The following is a 20,902-nucleotide window of genomic DNA, read 5'->3' on the forward strand; positions in this document are numbered from 1 at the left end:
CCTGCTGTGCCATTAATGCCAGAGAGTGAAGGTTCTGGTAAGGCTGCCCGTCCCGATGCTCACAGTGTGCTGAACTGGTGTGTCAATCCTTACACACCAATGGCCCAGCTTGGAGGAAGGGAAAACTGAGTGACTTGTCCTCAAGTCCATAGAAATGAGATGGAGGGGCTGAGTGGGACTTGGCTAGAGCTAGTGCTGGCATCTGGGGACCCTGGATTTCTGGCAATGATGCTATTTTTGTTATTTATTACCAGCTGACTGAGGGGCCTGGGCTGTTGAAGACCCTACTTCCAGGCCCCGCCCACTACGGCCCATCACTTGCTAGATAAAGGTGCAGGGGACATGACAGGAGGCTGCTAATGTGAACTGCATACGGGCATCTGGTAGTTAGTTTGGGGAGACACTGGTAGGTCACCAGGCATTGCAGATACTTTGGCCGGGAACTGCTGGCTCGGCATGGTGATAGTCCTTGCTTACTGAGAGCGACCTCAGAAGTGGCAAGCCTCGGGGACAACTCAGAAGCTGGTCTGGGTGCCACTGAGTCCCCAGGCAGAAGGAGCAGAGGTAGGCCTGGAACTCCATGGTCTTCTCATCTTGCAGGTGAGTGCATCCACCCTGTGGCTGTCTTCACTATAGACGCATCCTTGGCTGATGTCAGAACTCAGCTTTTTTGGGGTTACCAATGTAGACAGAAGGAGCTAGTGGTTCTCCAGGAAAACTCCAGGCCTCCAGAACCAGATTGGGACTCTGAAGCACCCAGCCTCAGGGACTGAACAGCTCTAGGTTCTCAGATTGTCCAGCATGCAGTCAGCCAGACTACTAAAACCACATCATATAAGCCAATCTAGTGGTTCCTGTTGTAACATGCATTCGTTCAACATTCATTAAATCTTTAGAACCTTGACTAACACACAAGTGTAGGGTGGGAGACTTCAGCATGTACTCAAGGAGGCTGGTGCACAGTAGAACTTACAAGGCAAGCAAAAACACAACAGAGAGATGGTGTAACCAATAAGCAGGTAGCACATACAGCGAGGATCACTGGACCAAAGGATGACTCAGGTATTGGACCTGGAACCAACTATGAGATAAGACACTGGGCATGCCGTATGAGAAGCAGTAGATGAGTGTTCACTAGGTAATCCCTGCCCTGTCTGGGATGGACTCACTCTCCACACACATCCACCTGCTCAGACGGCCGATCCAGAACCCTATAAAAACCTCTCACAGGAGACTGGGAGCTTGCTCAGGGGTAGGACCACCAGCCTCTCTTTGGGGCTCTCTGCTAACCCCAGGATTATAAGCTGTGATTTTTTCTTTCTTTCTTTCTTTCTTTCTTTCTTTCTTTCTTTCTTTCTTTCTTTCTTTCTTTCTTTCTTTCTTTCTTTCTTTGTTTCCCTTCCTTCCTTCCTTCCTTCCTTCCTTCCTTTCTTGATTTTTTTCTTTTATCTTTTTTCAACAAGATTTTTTTATGTAGCCCTGGCTGGCCTCGAACTCACAGAGATCCACCTGCTTCTACCTCCGGAGTGCTGGGATTAAAGGCATGCCCCACCACCATCGGGCTTATTCTTTCTTGAGAAAGAATTGAAATTACAGAGGAGGGAAATGGAGAAGCCTGCCCCGCCCCTCAGCTGCACTGTGGTACAGACCTTTCCTTCCATGTTCATAGTAATAGTTTTTAATAATTATTATGAGAATTGCAACATCTTAGTGAATATTTGTTGGCACTAAGTGCAAAACGAAGTCTCTAAAAGAAAGATTTATTTTTATTGATGGTTTATGTGTGTATACATGCATGTATCTGTGCACACACTCCTGTACATGTATGCAGGTGCCCATAGAGGCCAGGAGGTCATATGGAGCTGGAATTACAGGTATTTGTGAGTTCAGGAATGGACCTCTTGTCCTCTGTAAGAGCAGCAAGCACTCTCAACCACTGAGCCTCTTTCCACCCCCGAGGTCATACCTCATTTCACCTGGAAAGAGAGTTAACCCTGAAAGGGCCCGAGGACAAGATGTAAAACACCCTTCTTCCTGCCCTTGAAAAGAAGTTGGTGAGATATAGGAGGGTACTGCAACTCTCTCTCTCTCTTTCTCTTTCTCTTTCTCTCTCTCTCTCTCTCTCTCTCTCTCTCTCTCTCTCTCTCTCTCACTCCCTCTCCCTCTCCCTCTCCCTCTCCCTCTCCCCCCCTCTCTCCTCTCTTCCCCCACCCCCAGCAGGGAAGGAGAGAAGTTTAGGTTGGCACAGAGCTGTGCAAAGGCCCTGGGGCAGGAGAGAACTTGGGTGTGGTGGAAAGCCTAGAGGTGTGTGCCTTGGGTGGGGGTGGTTGCAGAGAGCCTCAAGGCTGCAGTGGAGTTCTACTCTTGCATCCTGAGACATCAGGGCTACACTTTGAGTATGAAATGTTCCCCCACAGCCTTGTGTGCCGAAGGTGTGGTCCCCAGCTGCTGGCACCATTGAGGTGACTAAATAAAGCGAGTGCTACCATCATCAGTGATTGATCTACTGATGTGTTCATGCTGGACTAGTGGGGGTGGGGCCTGCTCATGGGAAGTCAGTCCCTAGGGCTCTGTACCTTGTCTCTTGGCCCTCTTTCCTGCACCTGCCGCTGGTCCTTTATGAGGTGAGCAGCTTCCTCCACCTCCTGTTATGATGCTGTCTCCAAACACCAGCCCAGAAAACAACCACATCCTTCAAAACCCTGAGCCAAACACATTCTTTCCTCTTTAAAATTGCTCCTCACTCAGGCCTTTTATGAGCACGGGGACAGGTGGCCAGAGGCTCCATCTTATTCCCTAAAACTCGGAAACAAAGATGAAGACTGTTATGGTCTGCACATCTTTTCCTTAAGAGGCAGGGAGCAAGTGCATTGGGCTGCGGAATATCGGGTGAGCACTGGGCAGCTCTGCCGTGGCAACGGGGTAGCAAGGACACTCAGATGAACAGTCACATCAGCACGCAGAACTGTGCAGCCAGCCCGGGATGACAAACTGTCATCTAGTGGACAGCTTTCACTGACTGTTCGCAACATGCTGTGCTGAGAAGAGGTGACATTGCAGAAGAGAACACTGCTAAGCCCTGTCCTTGTGACACTAATGCTCTGCTGGGAGAAGGGGACAGGGAGGTGAGCCATGAACACAAGACAGCAGGAGACTCAGAAGGAAGAGACACGAGAAAGTAGCAGATCCGTAGGAGCTGGATGCACATGAGTTGAAGCAGAGCTTTCCAGGCAGAAGGAAGCACATGCGAAGGCCCTGGGGCCCAGTGCCATGGTGGGTGTGGAAAGAAGGCTGAGGAGAGCCAGACTCCAAGGAAGCATGGTAAGCACCCACAGTTGAGATTCAGAGGAAGTGTTCATCCCACAGATTCGAGGAGAAAGACCACCAACCCAAATCATCGTGGCCAAATCAATTAAAACAAGCTTTTAAAAAAATGTATTGATTTTATGTGTATGTGTATTCTGCCTGCCTGTGTGTGTGTGTATGTGTGTGTGTGTGTATGTGTGTGTATGTGTGTGTGCATATGTGTGTGTGTATATGTGTGTGTGTGTATGTGTGTGTGCATATGTGTATGTGTGTGTGTGTGCACCACATGCATTCCTGTTGCCGTGAATCCCGTGGAACTGGAATTACACGTAGTTGCGAGCTGCCATGTGGGTGCTGGGAATTGAACTCCAGGTCCTCTAGAGGAGCAGCCAGTGCTTCTAACCACTGAGCTATTTCCCAGCCCCAAGCAAGCTTTTTGTGTGTGTACATGGGCTATCTACGCCCAAAGGCAGGGTTCAAGAGATCATCATTGGATATGGGTGAGATAAGGGTTTTTATAGGTCAGAAATAGGAGTTTCCAAATGGGTAACCTGGTGGGGTTACAAAAACAGAATATAAATGTAACAAGGTGGTCAGTGATCATATTAACCTTTTGAGACAAAGGCATGGCTGCCGTTTCCTGGAATAGGCGGAACAGAACCATTTGTAGTTAAGCTTATAGGTGGGGCTATCCCAATCCTTGAGAAACAGATTTCATCATAAACAGGAATGAGTCTAGTTTGTCTTTACTGTAAGGTGACTTTCAAGGCCGAGATGGAAGCAGGCTGGTTTATCCGAAGAATAAATCTGAGCCTAGGGATTCAGGAGTCATACGCTCATACATTCAACAAAGCTGTCCTGTCTTCTGCTTCCAAAATTCCCAACTAATGGGCTCAGTGGCCTCAGGCTGGGCCTCTGTGTGTGTGTGTGTGTGTGTGTGTCTTGTGGGGGGCTGTGCCAGGACCAGTCACAGTATATGCTTGGGTCTTTGGGCCAACAGCAAGCCCAGCAGACACATAAACCAGGGGCCCTCAAGAGGTCCCCTAACCAGAGCCCTAAGTCAGTAGAACCTCAAACCATATGGTGCCACCCTGAAATACAGGCGGGCTGGAGAAGGATGCTGACGCTGGTCCAGAAAACCCCAGGATGGATGTGGACTGGGCCCTGGGAGGTGCTGAGTTGGTTACTCTCTGGGGACGAGTTGGGAGGTGGATAAAGAGATCCAGGCACCTTTTGGGATCTGATTCTATGAGCCCAAGCTTCCATTGTCTGTCTTGATTGACAGCATGCAAATAGTTGTCCATAGAAATGCAAATGAGCTTTGTCCTGGGACAGCAACCATTATATAACAGCTCTGTGACCATTGACCAGCTTTGCATCTATTTGTAAATTCATGTCAGCATTTTTGATGCTTTTGTGTGTGCTCACAGGTGTAAGTGTGCCTGTATGGACTTGTGGTGTGTGTGTGTGTGTGTGTGTGTGTGTGTGTGTGTGTGTGTGTGTGTGCCTGCATGTGTATGTGCATGTCTGTGTATATGTGTGCATGCATATATGTGCTGGTATGTGTGTCTGTGCATACACACACATGCATGTTAGTTGAAATTTCCCTTTGAGCCCTAGTGACACCTTCGCATGTTGGTAAAAATGGTTATTTTCAATTTGCATCAGAGACACACTGTGAATTTAAAAGTTGTTCTCTTTTCCCACACACAGTCTTATTTGGAACCTTGTGATGTGGCTGAGTTTCCACTGCTCCAACTTACAGATAAGAAAGCTGAGCCAGTGGGCACAGGCCTTTAGTTCCAACACCCAGCAGGTAGAGGCAGGAGGATCTCTGAGTTCGAGGCCAGCCTGGTCTACAGAATGAGTTCCAGGACAGCCAGGGCTACACAGAGAAACCCTGTCTTGGGGGTGGGGGTTGAGAGAGTGGAGAGGAGGGGGAGAAGGAGGGAGGTAGGGAAAGCTGAGGCTCAGGGAGTCTTTTGAGTCTAGCAAGGCCACACAGGGACCTTGCTGAGCCCAAGTTTTGTGCCCAGGCCCAGGTGCCACGGCTCCCTGCTGTGTGTTGGGTGTGGCAGTTGTGCCACGGGCAGTCTCCCCTCTAGCACGCTGATGGGCTTCAGGCTGGTGCCCTGGACACTGGCTGTGGCTCTGCAGTGCTCGCTGGTGTTGTCACAGCTTCCAAGAGCAGGCCTCCCCTTCTCTTCTCCCTCTCTCCTCCCGCTCCCCCTGAGCTCCCAGGCCAGAGCTGTGAACTTGGGCTCCAGCTTCAGCTGGGCGTCTTCCTCACCCCTCATCACCCTCAGGCTCTGTGCCTTTGATTTATTTGTTTTCATGACGTCAAGGTAAAGAAACAGTTATGATTATTATCGCAGACCGGCTCTGAGGGATCGCCAACAACACCAGAGTCTGAAAACCTCCCCAGTAGGTTAAAACACCCAGGAACTAGCTTAAGTCGGAACTGAATGGAGTGATTCTTCAGAATTACCGAACCACAAATATTATCTGGTGGAGACTGCTAGCCTGTTTCTCACTTGACTGCTGTGCCTGGGTGAACATCAAGTGACAGCCAGGGGACAGAGCCTGTCCCCACGGTGCAGTGGCAACAAGGCTCACAGCCAGTGGCTGCACCAAGGGCCTCTGAGTGCCTCCAAGCTGAGGGCTGAGAGCTGGCACAGCTCCTTTACAGACGGGAGCTGAGGCCAGAGAGGCCGCCACTGGCCAGAGCAACAGAGCCACTGTGCCCGGGAGGGAGGCGTAATGAACCCTGTGCACACATGCACCGTCCATACCTGTTCTAGAAGGACAGAAGGAAAAGACTCTTAAAAGGTGTCCTCTGACCTCCACACATGCTGCTGCAGCAGACGGTGCCCCTACCCGCCTCCCACGTATGAATAATAATTAATATAATAAAATAAATCTTAAAGCAGGCTGTGCACACAGGGTTTGGAAATTCTCAACTTTTCCAGGTATTGCAGTTTGGATGTCAGATGTCCCCACAGGCTTATGTGTTTGGACAATTGGTCCCCAGCTGGTGACACTGATCTGGAAGGCTGTAGAGGCTTTAGGAGGTGGCGCTTCCCTGGGGGAAGTCCATCACTGGGGTGGGCTTTAAGGCTTCATGGCCTGGCTCTGCTTCCTGACTGCACGTCATGTGACCAGCCACCTCGGACTTCAGCCACCCTGCTTTCCCTCAAGGTGGGAATTTTAACTTTACTTTTATTTTGAAGCAGGGTTTCACTATGCAGTCCTGGCTAGCCTGGAGTTTGCTCTGTAGCTTTCTCTTCCTGACATAAGACGACAGGACAAGGACCTGGGACTTTCTCACCGCTGCTGGTGTGGGGACCTCACTGGATTGAGCCACTTTGGAAAAAACTTCTTGACTTATTTTCTCAAACTCCTACATATCCACGCAGAACTGTGTGCCCAAAAGATCTGTGTGTGAAAGCACAGAGCTTTGATCCCATAAGTCAAGAAAGAGCAGTCAGGAGGTTCACCCCTCAGACCCCAAATGAGCCACATCCTTCTAGCAGAGTTAGAGTCAAAGGATTTCTTCTTTGGGGAGTCCAAGGCTGTAGAGTGCTGGTTAACTCAAGAGGCCAACGGGGAGATGGACAGCGGGTGCAGAGGTAAATGCTTGTCAGGGAATATTACTTGGCAACAAACATGAACAATTTCTGGTACGCAAATAGTGTAAGTGAGCATAAAATGGTGCTAAGTGAGAGATGCCAGATACAAGTTTAAAAGCAGAGTTTCAAAGACAGACAGACACACTCCACAGCCCCTGAAGTTGAGAAAACAGATCTCTTGGCGGCCTAGTGGTAGGTAGATAAAGGCTTGCCCAGGAGCAACTGCCCAGGACTGGAGACCTTCTGTGTCTAGTGGTGGTTACACAGGTGTGCACACATGGAAACATGCTCAAGCCAACCCCTTGAGACTGGCTCACTTTCCTAATTAAAAGGTTATCTTTCCATATTGGCACATTTGGGTCTGATTCATTCTGCCGGAAACCTGTAGAGATCGAGTACGTGGAATTGGTTTGTTTTTAATCTCTGTTCTATGTGCGGATTTACTGGTTGTTCCCAACTTGTCAGCTGTTACGGGCAACCGTCATCTGGTACAGCAAGATCCTGCAGCTCTTTTGTTTGTGATCCCCCAGGTTAATTCCTAGAAGTGGTTTTACTGGGGCACAGGGATCTGCCTGCCGATGTTTCTCGGTTATTACCCAACTGCCCTTCAACGTCGCTGCTGTAACACTTGGGCCATGAGCACCTCACTCAGGGAGTGGCACTCTTCCACACTTTTGTTGGCTCTGGATGCCATTGGTGGCTGCCTGTTCACCCATCTGATAAGAAAAACATATTTTATTTTTTCAAATTCTTAAAAATTTATTTTAATGAGAAGTTGCCTGGATTTTGTAAAAATGCATTTCCCCTACTGGGTCTCTGCACCTGACTTTGTTTAAAGGGAGCTTTTGTTGTTAAATACAATCAATTTAAATTTAATATTAGAACAGAGGCAGGACCCTGTCTCCTGAAGCTGAATTGTACACAACAAGGTGAGTCTTTGATGAGGTTTAGATTGGAGAGGAATCAACTGGAACGCCGGCTACCCTCCTCCAGCTGCAAGCGAGGCGCTTTAATCATCTGTGTTTCCGTTTGCCCGTCTGTACTCAGAAATGACAATGCTATTCTTTTTGTTGGAATGGCTAAGCCAGCTACTCATGCAGTGCTGTGGTGGTATTGTGTTCCCCAAAATATTGTGTACCTTAATAAACTTATCTGGGGTCAGAGAACAGAAAAGCTACTTAGGCTAGAAAATACTTAGCACGCGCCTTTAATCCTAGCATTCCAGAGACAGAAATCCCTCTGGATCTCTGTGAGTTCAAGGCCGCATTGGAAACAGCCAGGCATGGTGATTCACACCTTTAATCCCAGAAAGCAGCCTTTAATCCCAGGGAGTGGTGGTAGAAAGCAGAAAGGTTTATAAAGCGTGAGGACCAGAAAATGGAAGCATTTGGCTGGTTAAGCATTTGGCCTGGTTAAGCATTCAGGCTTTGGAGCAACACAGTTCAGCTGAGATTCATTCTGGATGAGGACTCAGAGGCTTCCAGTCTGAGGAAACAGGACCAGCTGAGGAACTGGCAAGGTGAGATAGCTGTGGCTTGTTCTGTCTCTCTGACCATCCAGCATTTCACCCCAACAACTGGCCCCAGGTTTGATTTTATTAATAAGACTCTCTAAGATTCATGCTACACAGTGCCTGGAGGGTCTCAGCATGGCTGTGACCGCTCAATGCCACCAGTGAGCTCCCTGACGCCTGGGCTCCAGCCTTGTCCTTGTAAAGCTGCAGGAGACCTGGTCCAGCTCCTACCTCCTTCCCAGGTTCCTGCCCTGTGGCCTCTGTCTGCCCCTGGCACCCTGGTGAAACTCTCACTTCTCTGCCCTGAGCACCATGTCCCAGGCTTCCGAAGTCACCCGATCACCAGTAATCCACTCCAGGGTGTGTCTGATAGCCTCAGCAACGAAACACATCCCACATCTGTGACTTCCAGAGACAAGACATCTCAAAGGATGCCACTTACAGGACAAATGTCTCCCTGTCCCTTCTACCCTTAAGAGACTTAGAGTTCCAAGCACCCTTTACCACCTTTTCTTCCACACAGTAGGTCAGCAGCCCTCCATGGACCCCGACATGGCCTATTACAGGACTCTCCTGTAATAAGGACACTCTGAGAGTGATTCCTGCCAGGTCCCTGCCAGCCTTGGTTCACCTCTAATTCATTTCCTGGGACGCTGGGAACATCTCCCTTCCTCTGAGTCCAGGTTCAATGCCAGCACTGAAGGGGGCAGGGATGGGGCTCATTTTTTGGTTGGGAAATCTCTTCCCGCACAGTGGACAGGGTTCAGGACTAATGACCAAGCCTTGGAGAGTCAGGTCCCCTCCTAGTAAGTTGCAACACCAGCTATTAATATTTCGCATCTTTCCCACTGTCAGCCCCGCCCACCTCTCTGCGTTAAGCAGCCCCACCTCCGGATCCTCCCACCAGAGTCTGACCATCTCAGGAAAGACAGCTCTTGTCAAAACCCTCTCTACCCCTGACATGTTTGCTGAAGTCCAGAATCAAGCCCCACTTTTTCCATTAAATAATCCATTATAAGCTCAATCAGAACAGGTTTCGGGGAGTTAGGAGGAAGGATGAGTGCACACTTTACTCAGTGTTCTGTTTTTGTTGTTGTTTAACTGTTGTTTTCTTGTCTAGCTTGAGGGCTAGAAACACGATGCATTGTTTTACTGAGTGAAACAATGGCCAGGTAAGACATGGGGCACCAAGAGGCATGCTGAGGAAAAGAAAAGCCCTCCTCACAGTGTGCTTCAGAATCTGGCTCCTCCCCCAATAGGGGAGCTTGCTGGACTAGGGTTCCTTCTGCTGGTGTTGAACACTAGGTCATAAACACGTGGTTTCCCTTTGCTTTGCATGGAGGGACAGCTAGCTGGACAGCAGCCACAGCCAGGAATGACCACGGGTCTGCAGACAGATGTCTCCTGAACAGCTGGTGCACTGCCATTCACTGGGAGGGTGCCTTGCTTCTGCTGTCCCCAGTCTGCAGGAGAGGTGAGGAAGGGTCCGCAAGGAGCTGGCAGGGGAGGTTCAAGGTCACACAGCACAGAGTGGCCCTCCCACCTCCCTGCACCAGGGCTCCCCACCTCACACTGCTGGTATCTGGGGCAGGCTCACTGGCCTTGTGGTGGAGCCACAAGCCAGCTAACCTGATGCCAGTTGGCACACCCTGGGGTGACAATCCGGCACACCTCCAGGCACTGCCGAGCGTCTCCTAGGGGCAGCATGGTTTGGAGTGGCCAGCCTTTGCTCTCAGTGCATTAGAGACATGACCATGGGAACCTCTAAATCCATAGTTCCCAACCTGTGGGTTGAGACCCCTTGAGTGTTGAATGACCCTTTCACAGGGGTCCCATATCAGACATCCTGCATATCAGATATTTCCGTTATGGTTCATAACAGTAGCAATGAAATATGTTTATGGTTGGGGGTCATCACAACACAAGGAACTGTATTAAAGGGTCACAGCATCAGGAGGGTTGAGAACCACTGCTCTAAAGGTTGTAGGGACTTCTTGCGAGCCAAGTAGGTCACCAGCAACTTGCTGTCTGTCTGCTCAACTGAGATTTCCAGGCCTGGGTTCTGTCTCTCTACCCAAGTTTACCAAGAACGCACAGTGTGTACACAACAGAGGCTCTGTGTGGTTACAGAACCAAATCCCAGCCTCTCTCACCAAATGGAGCAGAGGTTCCCACTAACCATCACCACAGCCAGGGCTGCCAGAAGATGTTCTCTCTGTCTTGCAAAATACCTGTGAAGGATTGAGTCAGTGACTTGATACCAAAGGTGAGACAGTCTCCTACTGTGTGTGTGCATGCATGCATGTATGTGCCTCTGTGTGTGTGCATGCATGTGTGCACCTCTGTATGTGCCTATGTGTGTTCATGCATGTGTGCGCCTCTGTATGTGCCTGTGTGTGTGCATGCATGCATGTGTGTGCCTCTGTATGTGCCTCTATGTGTGCATGCATGTGTGCGCCTCTGTATGTGCCTCTCTGTGTGTGTATTCATGCATGTGTGTGCCTCTGTGTATGTGCCTTTGTATGTGTGTATTCATGCATGTATGTACATGTATGTGCACCTATGTGTGTGCCTCTGTGTGTGTATGCATGCATGTGTGTGCCTCTGTATGTGCCTCTGTGTGTGTGCGTGCATGCATGTGTGTGCCTCTGTGTATGTGCCTTTGCGTGTGTGCATGTGTGTTCATGTGTGCATACATACCATGGTATGTGTGTGGAGTCAGAGGACAGCTTTTGGGAGTTCTTTCTTTCCACCATGTGAATACTGAGGAAGAAACTGAGGCCATCAGGCTTGGTGGCGATCCTGTTTACCTATTGAGCTGTGGTGGTATTGTGTTCCCCAATATATTGTGCACCCTAAGAAACTTATCTGGGGTCAGAGAACAGAACAGCCACTAGATACCGAGACCAGAAAATGGTGGCACACACACCTTTAATTCTAGCATTCCGAAGGCAGAGATCGGTCTGGATCTCTGTGAGTTCAAAGCCACACTGGAAACAGCCAGGCATAGTGACACATGCCTTTAATTCCAGGAAGTGATGGCAGAAAGCAGAAAGATATTTAATGCGTGAAAACCAGGAACTAGGCTGGTTAAGCTTTTAGGCTTTTGAGTAGCAGTTCAGCTAAGATCCATTTGGATGAGGACTCAGAGGCTTCCAGTCTGAGAAAACAGGATCAGCTGAGGAATTGGTGAGGTAAAGTAGCTGTGGCTTGTTCTGTCTCTCTGACTTTCAGCGTTCACCCCAATACCTGGCTCTGGGTTTGTTTTTATTAATAAGATTTTTCAAGATTTGTGCTACACTGAGCCATCTCCCTGGCCCCGGTGCCCTCCCCTCTTTTAAAAATAAACTGATGTGAATTATATTTTTCACATAAAAATCAGTGTCTGTATAATCTAACAACAAAGACCGATCAGAAAAAATCTCCAGTCCACACCACAACAGACTCATATTCTAAAGCACAAAGAGCGTTTGCTGACAAAGAATACTTGCTGAACCAATCACAAGTAAACAGTAAAGCCCTTGGCCAGGCACTGTCTTCGTCTCTAACGTGCTGAGTAGATGGATGCTGCGTTACTTTTCTATCCCTGTGACAGCTCTGGCACTGAGACGATGTCTCAGGAGGTCAACAAAAACAACAGTAAGCCACGGACAACTGTCACTGAAGGCTACTGCTTGCTGCAGAAGTTTGACAGGAGGCATGCAGAGGGCCCCCGGTCCCCAAAGTAATCTCTCCGCAGATGTGACACTTCCTAGGTGGCCCAGTGCCCGGTGCTTCACACCAATCCTATCGGTCTCCATTAGACAGACGCGGATGCTCTCATAGTCTCATGGGCAGAGCAGGACACTGGGACTTGGTGTGTGTGTGTGTGTGTGTGTGTGTGTGTGTGTGTGTGTGTGTGTGTGTAAATTTGCCCTAGACCCCTCACTGGTAAGCAGTGGAGTCAGGATTTGAACCCAGGAGAGCTAGCCAACATATAAAACCTGGGTGATGAGGGGGTTACTTGGAGCTTTGGATCATTACGGCTTCCAGAGCAGCACCCTGTCTGTCATACAGCCTTTCTGGCCTTCTGTTGTTTCCCCCAGAAAGGGCTCTTTCCTGTCCCCTGCACCTGCTGTGGAGACAGAGATCAGGGTCTTCCCTCAGTCTACAGTCAAGCAAGGCAGAGCCATGACAGGGTATGAGGCAGATGTCAGCAAGGACCCCCGACTCAGGCTAGGCCTTTTCTTGCCTACAGAGCCCCGACTCGGACATCTGGTGAGTCTCACAGGAGCTCTTCAGGGTTGGAAGGAGCTTTCCTGACCAGAAGAGAGTGGTGTAGAGGGGCAGAGTGGCCTTTGCTATTTTAAACTGCTGGGCCACCTCAGAGAAAAGCCTTTCTTCACTCCAAACTCTTCATCCATGGCTTCCTAGAAAAGTTGGGAGTTGCCTAAGGCAGGGTGAGCTGCCTGGGGCAGGGCAAGGCCGCCCAGGAAGGAGACTGCAGAGTCTGTGGGAGTTCCATCCCCAGCTTCACCTCCTGCAAGGTGAGCAGAGCTCACACCAGTGCCTACCTCACAGAGAGGCAGAGAGCTCCAGCAGTCTGTCGGAATAGAGGCTCCTACCCTCTTCTCTAGCCTTGTCTACCAGGGATGTGTGTGCACCCAGCAAGTGTTGAATGCACAGGCCACATGAGTGACAGAAGCCAGCCCGAGTCCTTGACTGGTCGGGCACATGTCCCAGATAAACAATCCAGGAACATGAGGCAGAGTCAACACTCACTCACTGTTAGCTGCAAAGAGAGAAGATGGAGGATGAGGACCCTTCCTCTGGCTTATGAGGAGACTGCAGCAGCAGGAGGAGGCGTAGAGCTAACTGCAGATTCCAGAACCATCGGAGACAAAGGTCTGTGAACAGCTTGGTGGGAACTGGGGACATGGACATTCTCTGACATTCTAGCTCTAATATGGCTAATCTAGGGTGGAGAGATGGCTCAGCAATTGAGAGCAGTGGCTGCTCCTCCAGAGGTCCTGAGTTCAATTCCCAGCACCCACATGGTGGCTCACAACCATCTCTAGTGGAATCTGATGCCCTCTTCTGGCATAAAGTTGTACATGCAGATAGAGCACTCATACATTAAATAAATAAATCATATATATATATATATATATATATATATATATATATGAATTATTTATATAGTGTTCTGCTTCCATGTATCCCTGCACGCCAGAAGAGGGCACCGGATCTCATTATAGACGGTTGAGAGCCACCATGTGGTTGCTGGGAATTGAACTCAGGACCTCTGGAAGAGCAGCCAGTACTCTTAACCTCTGAGCCATCTCTCCAGCCCCCAAATAAACAAACTTTAAAAACAAAAACAAAAGATGGTTCATCTCTGAGATGGGGACTGACTGTGGGCGGCATCCCCCCCCCCCCGTGTGTGTATGTGTGTGTGTGTGTGTGTGTGTGTGTGTGTGTGTGTGTGTGTGAAAGCAGCTCCCCGTATCTCTGAGACAGCAGCACTTCAGGGGTAACTCAGCCCTAGCTGTGGCCTCCCACACAGGAGAAGTTGCCCCGGGGCCTGTTCTTCCACTCCAGTTCCCTCCACCAGCTTCTTCTTCAGGGAGCTGCTGTGCGCCAGGCCCTCAGGCCCATTGCAAGAGGTCAGCTGACCATGGAGTCTCTCACATGTAATGTCCACCTCTGAGCATCGGCTTGCCAATGCAGTGAGCAGGCACCCAAAGGTGGTGGGTGTGTAGAGTTACAGCATAGGTACAACTTGGAGGGATAGGGGGAACATGTCATTTCTGGAGTTCTAAAAACACTATGTGGCCAACAGAGCGTATAGTCTCTGAGGGTCCTAAGGTACCCACTATCAGCCCAAGTTTGTCTTTTAAGAAAAAAACAAAGACCAACTCAGAGCCCCTTGGTCTGCCACCTGGTGGCAGGACTTGTCATTACAGTAGCCAGGAGGTTCTCCTGCCCCAGAACAGAGATCATTGACTTCTACTGAGGGAGGGTGGCTCATCCAGCTGCTCCGGTGGACAGGTCTGAGCACCTTCAGAGGTGATGCTCAGAAGCCTAGATGTCTAGCAACCTTGGCCGGTGGGTGGCTGCTGTGGAGGTCCAGAGCTCTTGTCCCAGCTCAGCAGGGCCCTGGCGGCTCTGGGACAGGCCTCAGGAAGGTAAGCCTGTTTTGGCTCCCTGTCGGTAGACAGGTACTAGCTAGTCCTGCATGTTTCTGTCTGACCTCAGCCATGGAAAGCATGCCTTCTGGACTCCCTTCAGACTCTGTTTTAGCGAGGAGGGGTCTGGGCTAATGACTGGGGACAACCCCATCACCAGAGGAGATACCCATCACGGGAGAGCTCTGTTGTTATAACCGGGGACCTGTGACCAGAGGAATGGCATGGAATTGTCTTTATCTCATCCTGTGTGGCCTGGGCAAGTAGCGGCACCACAGTGAGCCTCTATTTACCATGGGAAGAACAAAAACGTCCTTCTCCTCCTGCAGGTACAAGAAGAGAGGAAGGCAGTGTGGCCACCGCTCTGCAGTGTCTGGCGGGGTTAGAAGCAGCATCCTTCCCTCGCGGTCTGGGCATGGAGACAAGCAAGTAGAGCGGCCATGGCGAGTGCCGTGCACTGGGTGCTGCCTGGGGCCCTTGCCGTCTCCATCCTCACCACCGCACCACTCGGGCTCCATTTCTCTCCCATCAACTGATGGGGAAACTCAGCAAACTGAGGAGGCCCAGAGAGGTGAAGTGACTTGCCTGAGGTCACATGGCTTAGGAAGTTCAAAACCGACCAGACTGCAGGTCTATCTAGTTCACGTGGTTTGTGGGCGTTTAAATAGATATTTGGGTGCAACCGAGGCTGGGAGTCATAGTCTGAAGATCTTTGATGCTGCTCTAGGACCAGTCTGTCCCTGCTACTGACCTCTCCCCTAGAGCCTGCCATGGCCTCCACATCTCCCTTCGGCAGTCTGTGTGGCATGGCTTCTCTGTAGCTAGCTCTCTGAGGCAGGGGCTTCCGTTCTAGCTACATGGGAATCTGTGACTGAAACACCCTGTAGGAAGAGAGACCTCTGCTTGCAAGGACACCTCAGCCACCAGCTATATTTGGAAGGACACAGCAGAGAACCATCTTCCCTGGGGATCTTAGACTGAACTCAGCCAGGGTCTGATACCAGATGGCCCATGTGCCAGCAATGCTTGACTTGGGATGGGGGTGATGTGTAGCCGAAAGTTTCTCCGGTTCCGCCCTGGCCCCATGGTCCGGATGAATCTCTTTCACCCGTGGTCCCCAGGTGAAGTGGCGGTACTTATAGCATGCCTTACCTCCCAAACATAGGCATCATGGCAGCCCACTTCACACATGCCCAGGACCCCAAGAGCCTCCAGCAGGGCAGTGGGACTAGCACAGAGTCCCTTCCATCTGTTAGTAGTACTTTTTAAGGCATGATCTCACCATGTGCCCGGGCTGGCCTGGAACTTGAGAGACCCTGCCTCTGCGTCTCAGGTGTAAGGACTGTAGGCATGGGACACTGTGTCCAGCCTACAAAAGCCTATCTTATAACCAAGTGTCATCCTCACTGGGCCACATGGTGAGCGCCTGGCACCCATCCGTGGGTTAGGCCACAGCTGTCCAGCACTAGTCCAGACAAAGACCCAACTCCCAAATCCTCACATGGCTTCCATGGAAAGTGTTCAGCTGCCACAGAACATGTGTGGCTTCCAGAGTGCACGGGGACTTCTACAGGACCCCGTGCCCTTTTCACTATGTGGGAGAAGTGGCGGATGAACCATTGCATGCTGAGGAGCATGTGTCTCTCTTTCCCAGATTTTCTTCCTTCAAGTGAAGCACTCCCCCCCACTTACCAAAGATGGGTGGGTGTCAGGCTCGGGCTTGGGATGGGTTCAGGTGTCCAGCAAAAACCTTGGGGCACATAGTTTGTGTTTGTCCCCACGGGTCCTTTCTAGACTTTTTTCCCCTAATTATCCTTGTATTTTAGTTTTTGTGTGTTGTATCTGTGCCTGTGCCTCCCACATGGAAGTAAGACCATTCCACCCTCCCCAACCAGTTCTCCTTCTGAGAAGGCACGGGGCAGACTCTCATATCACCCTTCTGAGTCAGACCTCCTGGAGAACCTTCTAGATGCACCACATCTTGGCCTTGGTCCAGACCCACAGGTTTGGAACTAGGAAGAGCATATGCTGGGCATCTGCACTGTATCAAGGGGCCCAGGTGATACAATATGGTGTTGAACTCCCTCCTTGGGGACATGGCTGGGATTGAGTGACCCTAAAGGATGCTCAGGTCACTGAGGCCTTGTGGCTAGACCCCATGGGCCAGGACAGCAGCCCTGCTGCTTACCAGAAGTAACCTGCTGTCTCTGAACTCTGTCTCTGGCCTGAGGGAGCAGTGGCTGCTGGGAAGGCTAGGGGCATGTTGGTGACAGCAGCAAGTGGTCCACTAAGGCACTAGGTAGACAGGGAGCTTCTGGACACAGGGACAGAACATTCTAGATCTGTGTTTCTCAGAGAAACAGGCCCACAGGCCACTGGGCATCTTGTTTTATGTTTCTGAGCACTGGGTTTGGGTGGACTCTCAACACAGGGCTGTGTTGCCTGTGCACGTTCCATGCTTTGGAGAGCAAGACTCCAGCTCCGCCAGCTCCTCAGTGGGCGCTGGAGGCGTTCTGACAGATTTTAGCCTGCCATTCATCACGCTGGGGTCATCCTGTGTGTACTGGAGTGCTGAGTGGCACCCCTGGCCTCCACCTGACTGCTGGCAGGAACCCTCTCACCCTCAGACCCGGTAACCAAACCATCTATACACATCCCCCAAATTCCTCAGCAGACAAAATCAGCCTTGCCTAAGAATCCGCAGCCAGGGAGAAGAGAAATGAGGACCGGCAGCTTCATCCGATCCCTGTCTACCCGGAAGCTGCTGGCCTCTTCCGGGTCAGTGCATTTGTACAGGAAGGAAGGCCAGGCATGGAGGGCAGACCCAGAACCCAGAAGCCACTGGTCCCAAGCTCCATGCTCTGAGCTAGGAACAGAAGTGTGAACACATGCAGTTGAGATGAGTCACACAGAATAAACCAGGCGTTCACCAGAGAAGCCAGAGCCGTCCAGGGCTGCCTCCTTGGCCTGACAGGCTGCTGGCTTGCGGTTCATGTGAAGACATGTCGCCTCAGGTACATTTGCCACTGTGTATGTTGAGATCTTTGAAAGGAAACGACCCATGAAAGCAAAAATAAACAAACACGCCTGTGAACCAGAGCTGGTTCAGTCTCAGGAGGTCCCATACACACACACACACACACACACACACACGCACACGCACACGCACACGCACACGCACACGCACACGCACACGCACACTCACTCAAATGCACACATACGTACACACTCACATGTACAACACTCTCACACAATCACATACAACATTCTCTCACACATATACACACTCAATGCACACACACTCATATAATCACATGTACACACACTCTCACACACATACACACTCACTTGCACAAGCACAGTCATATGCTCACACATTCTCACACACGCACACACTCATGCATACATAGTTACACACTCTATTTCACACACACACACACACACACACACACACACACACACACACAGACACACACTTCCAGGGCACAGGGGTACATCTGAGCTAATTCTCTGAAACCAGCAGCTTGTGGGTGGGTGTTGCGTATTGAGGGCCGGCTTCGGTTACCTGGGATTTGAATCTGTGACCACTCACTCTGGAGTCCAGGTGTTTTCCACTCTGCGGTTCTGAGAGCCGTTTTCCTCATTCCAAACCACAGCCACACTGTGATGGCGACCTGGCTACGTTGTGGCATCCTCTCTTGCTGCTGCTTCCTAGGGTCACTCCTGTGATCCCCGAGTTGGACCCCGACTCACCAATGAACAGAAAGCTCACTGTCTGCAGAGAGGGCACAGAGAGACTAAACAATGTGCTTGGGGTCACCCAGCTCACACAGGGGAAGCCAGGGTTTGAACCCTAGTCTGTCTGAATCGATATCTATGATGAAAATGCCTCCTAGCTCCCATGTGACCCTAGACCTTCACTTTCTAAGCGATCTGCACCCCAGACCCACAGTTACAGTGTTCTAGGGAGCTTGTTAGAATGCAGAGGCTGAATGCCTGGGGACGTCTAAACACGAACAGCCTTCTGGACAGGCTGTGTCCGCAGTCACCATCATCTGAGATTTACTGTCTAGAGGACAGAGTGACAGCCTGACCCCTGGAGCCAAGAAGTCCCATCTCCACATACTAAGGAGCTTTTTAAATACCATCTGGAGAGAAGGCTCATTGGCTAAGAGGACTCTTGCTTGCTGCTCTTGCTGAGGAACTGGGTTCAATTCCAAATACCTCAATCAGACACCTCACAACACCCCCCACACCCCTACCAGCTGCCAACTCCAGTTTCAGGGCCTCTGGCACTCCGTTGCAGCCTCCAAGGGCCCTGCACATGTGTGGCGCACATACAAACAAGTATGCATACATTCTTTGTATTCTTTTTTTACTTTTAAAAATGAAATTTAGTTTCCCCAAAATGTCATGAAATTCAAGTTCATGGTTTAAGATGAAATCCCATGGTGCAGAAGGACTTGTGACAAAAGCAGTTTCCATCCCTCCCACTGTCCCCATGTCTGGACACCACGCTCTCCCATGACCCTCCTGTGCTCAGCCTTTGAGTCTGTAGACATGTCACCATGTGGAACATTATGTTTGAAAATGGTCACTTACATGGTCCCTCCATGGTTTCCCCTTGTCTCACCTCTGAAGTGTCACTGGAGGCCTTTGGATGTGTAGACATGTCCAGTGTCTGTTTCTTGTCCTCACACTTTGCCTAGACCTTGACCACTCACAGATAGGAAGGAAGCTAAAATGGCCACTGTCCTCACTCTCTCCTGTCCCTGTCTCCTGTCTGTTTAGGGCCTGTTGAGCCACGGTGTTCAACAAGCCCTAAAGAGAAAAGAGCTTGGGTCTGTCCTGACCAAGGCCGAACACCCTAGATCCATGTTTCTTAGAGACATGATGGGGTGAGAGGCAGGGTAAGCCAGGCAGCTGTGAGGAAGGAGAAGCTGAGAGGAGCTGGGAGGGAATGGGCGAGCATGGCTGGTGGGTGTGTGGAAGAGAGCCGCTGAATGAAGGACTTCCCAGTTCCTCCCCAACTCCAGAAGACAGACAGACACAGGAAACCTCTGGGGCCTGGGTGTCTGCTCAAACTCCTTAAGTTTATCTTGGAAATGGTGGACGTTCGGTTCCAGAAGTTAACTTGCTTCCTTCCTTCCTCCTCTCCCTCCCTTCTTCCATTTATTCCTTCCTAATGCTGGAGATGAAACCCAGAGCCTTATTGAATATGGGAAACTGCTCTAGCACTGAGCCACACCCCCAGCCTCCTTTCTAGAAGTTTCTAAATACCTGTACAGAATAGAGGGGGCTTTCCCCGTGCACACAACATACATTAGTGCCACTCATTAAGTTCGTCCTTAAGATGTCACAGCAAAGAGGAAACCCTCTGCCTTTCCTCCCTCATCTCCTTGCTTCCTTAGACCTAAGATGCTGTTGTGGTGACTAGGAAGGAAAGGATTCTCAGCTCCCAGCTCTGGTTTATGAACTGTTAGATATTAAATGTCGCCCTTTGCGGATACCTGTCAAAACAGCTTCACATCATCTTCCCTGGGAGAAGGATCCTTGTGAAGCCACAGAACTCAAATTATACAAATACCCGTCAGAAGTTATTACAATCAAGGTGGAGGCGGCTGGGGGAGGGGACCGCAGAGCCCTTTCTCAGCATGGGGAGGAAGCACTCCCTAGGATGTGGTCTCTGCTAAGTGAGTGAAAATTCCTCACTGCCTGGATTCCTCCAGTGAGCAGTTCACCAGCTAGAGCCCCTAGGAGGAAAGATTTGAGGTGGGTGACTGACAGGCAGAGGACCAAAAGCCTGCCCCCTGGTCCAGAGTTCTGGAGCCATCACCCTCTCTCCCTCTCTCCCTCCTCCTCCCCCCTCCTCCCCCCTCCTCCCCCCTCTTCGTGCCTTTTGTGACCTTGGTGACCTTCAGCCTCTGACCACGCATCCTCATTCCTGAAATGTCTTCTTCCTTGTACAAAGCTCACCTCTGTCATTGCCTTGTACCCCGGCCCTGAACAGGTTTTAGCCACGAGGCCCAGGCCACAGGTTGGTGGAGAATGAGAGGATTGGGGACAAGGTGGGTGATCTCTAACAATGGCTCCTCTTCCCACTTTACTGTACCCCAATCCTTGAGAGACAGAGGGGAGATCGGCCTCAGAACTCCAGCTTTGTTTAGGGTTCTGTTCAGTGAAACCCAGCAAACCCCAGTTTCTAGACAGTCAGTGGGAGGTGAGCTTTGGAATCTAACATGAGTGCCTGAAGGGACACACACACACACACACACACACACACACAC

This window comes from Peromyscus eremicus, chromosome 4 (assembly GCF_949786415.1).
Source record: "Peromyscus eremicus chromosome 4, PerEre_H2_v1, whole genome shotgun sequence".
Lineage (NCBI taxonomy): Eukaryota > Metazoa > Chordata > Mammalia > Rodentia > Cricetidae > Peromyscus > Peromyscus eremicus.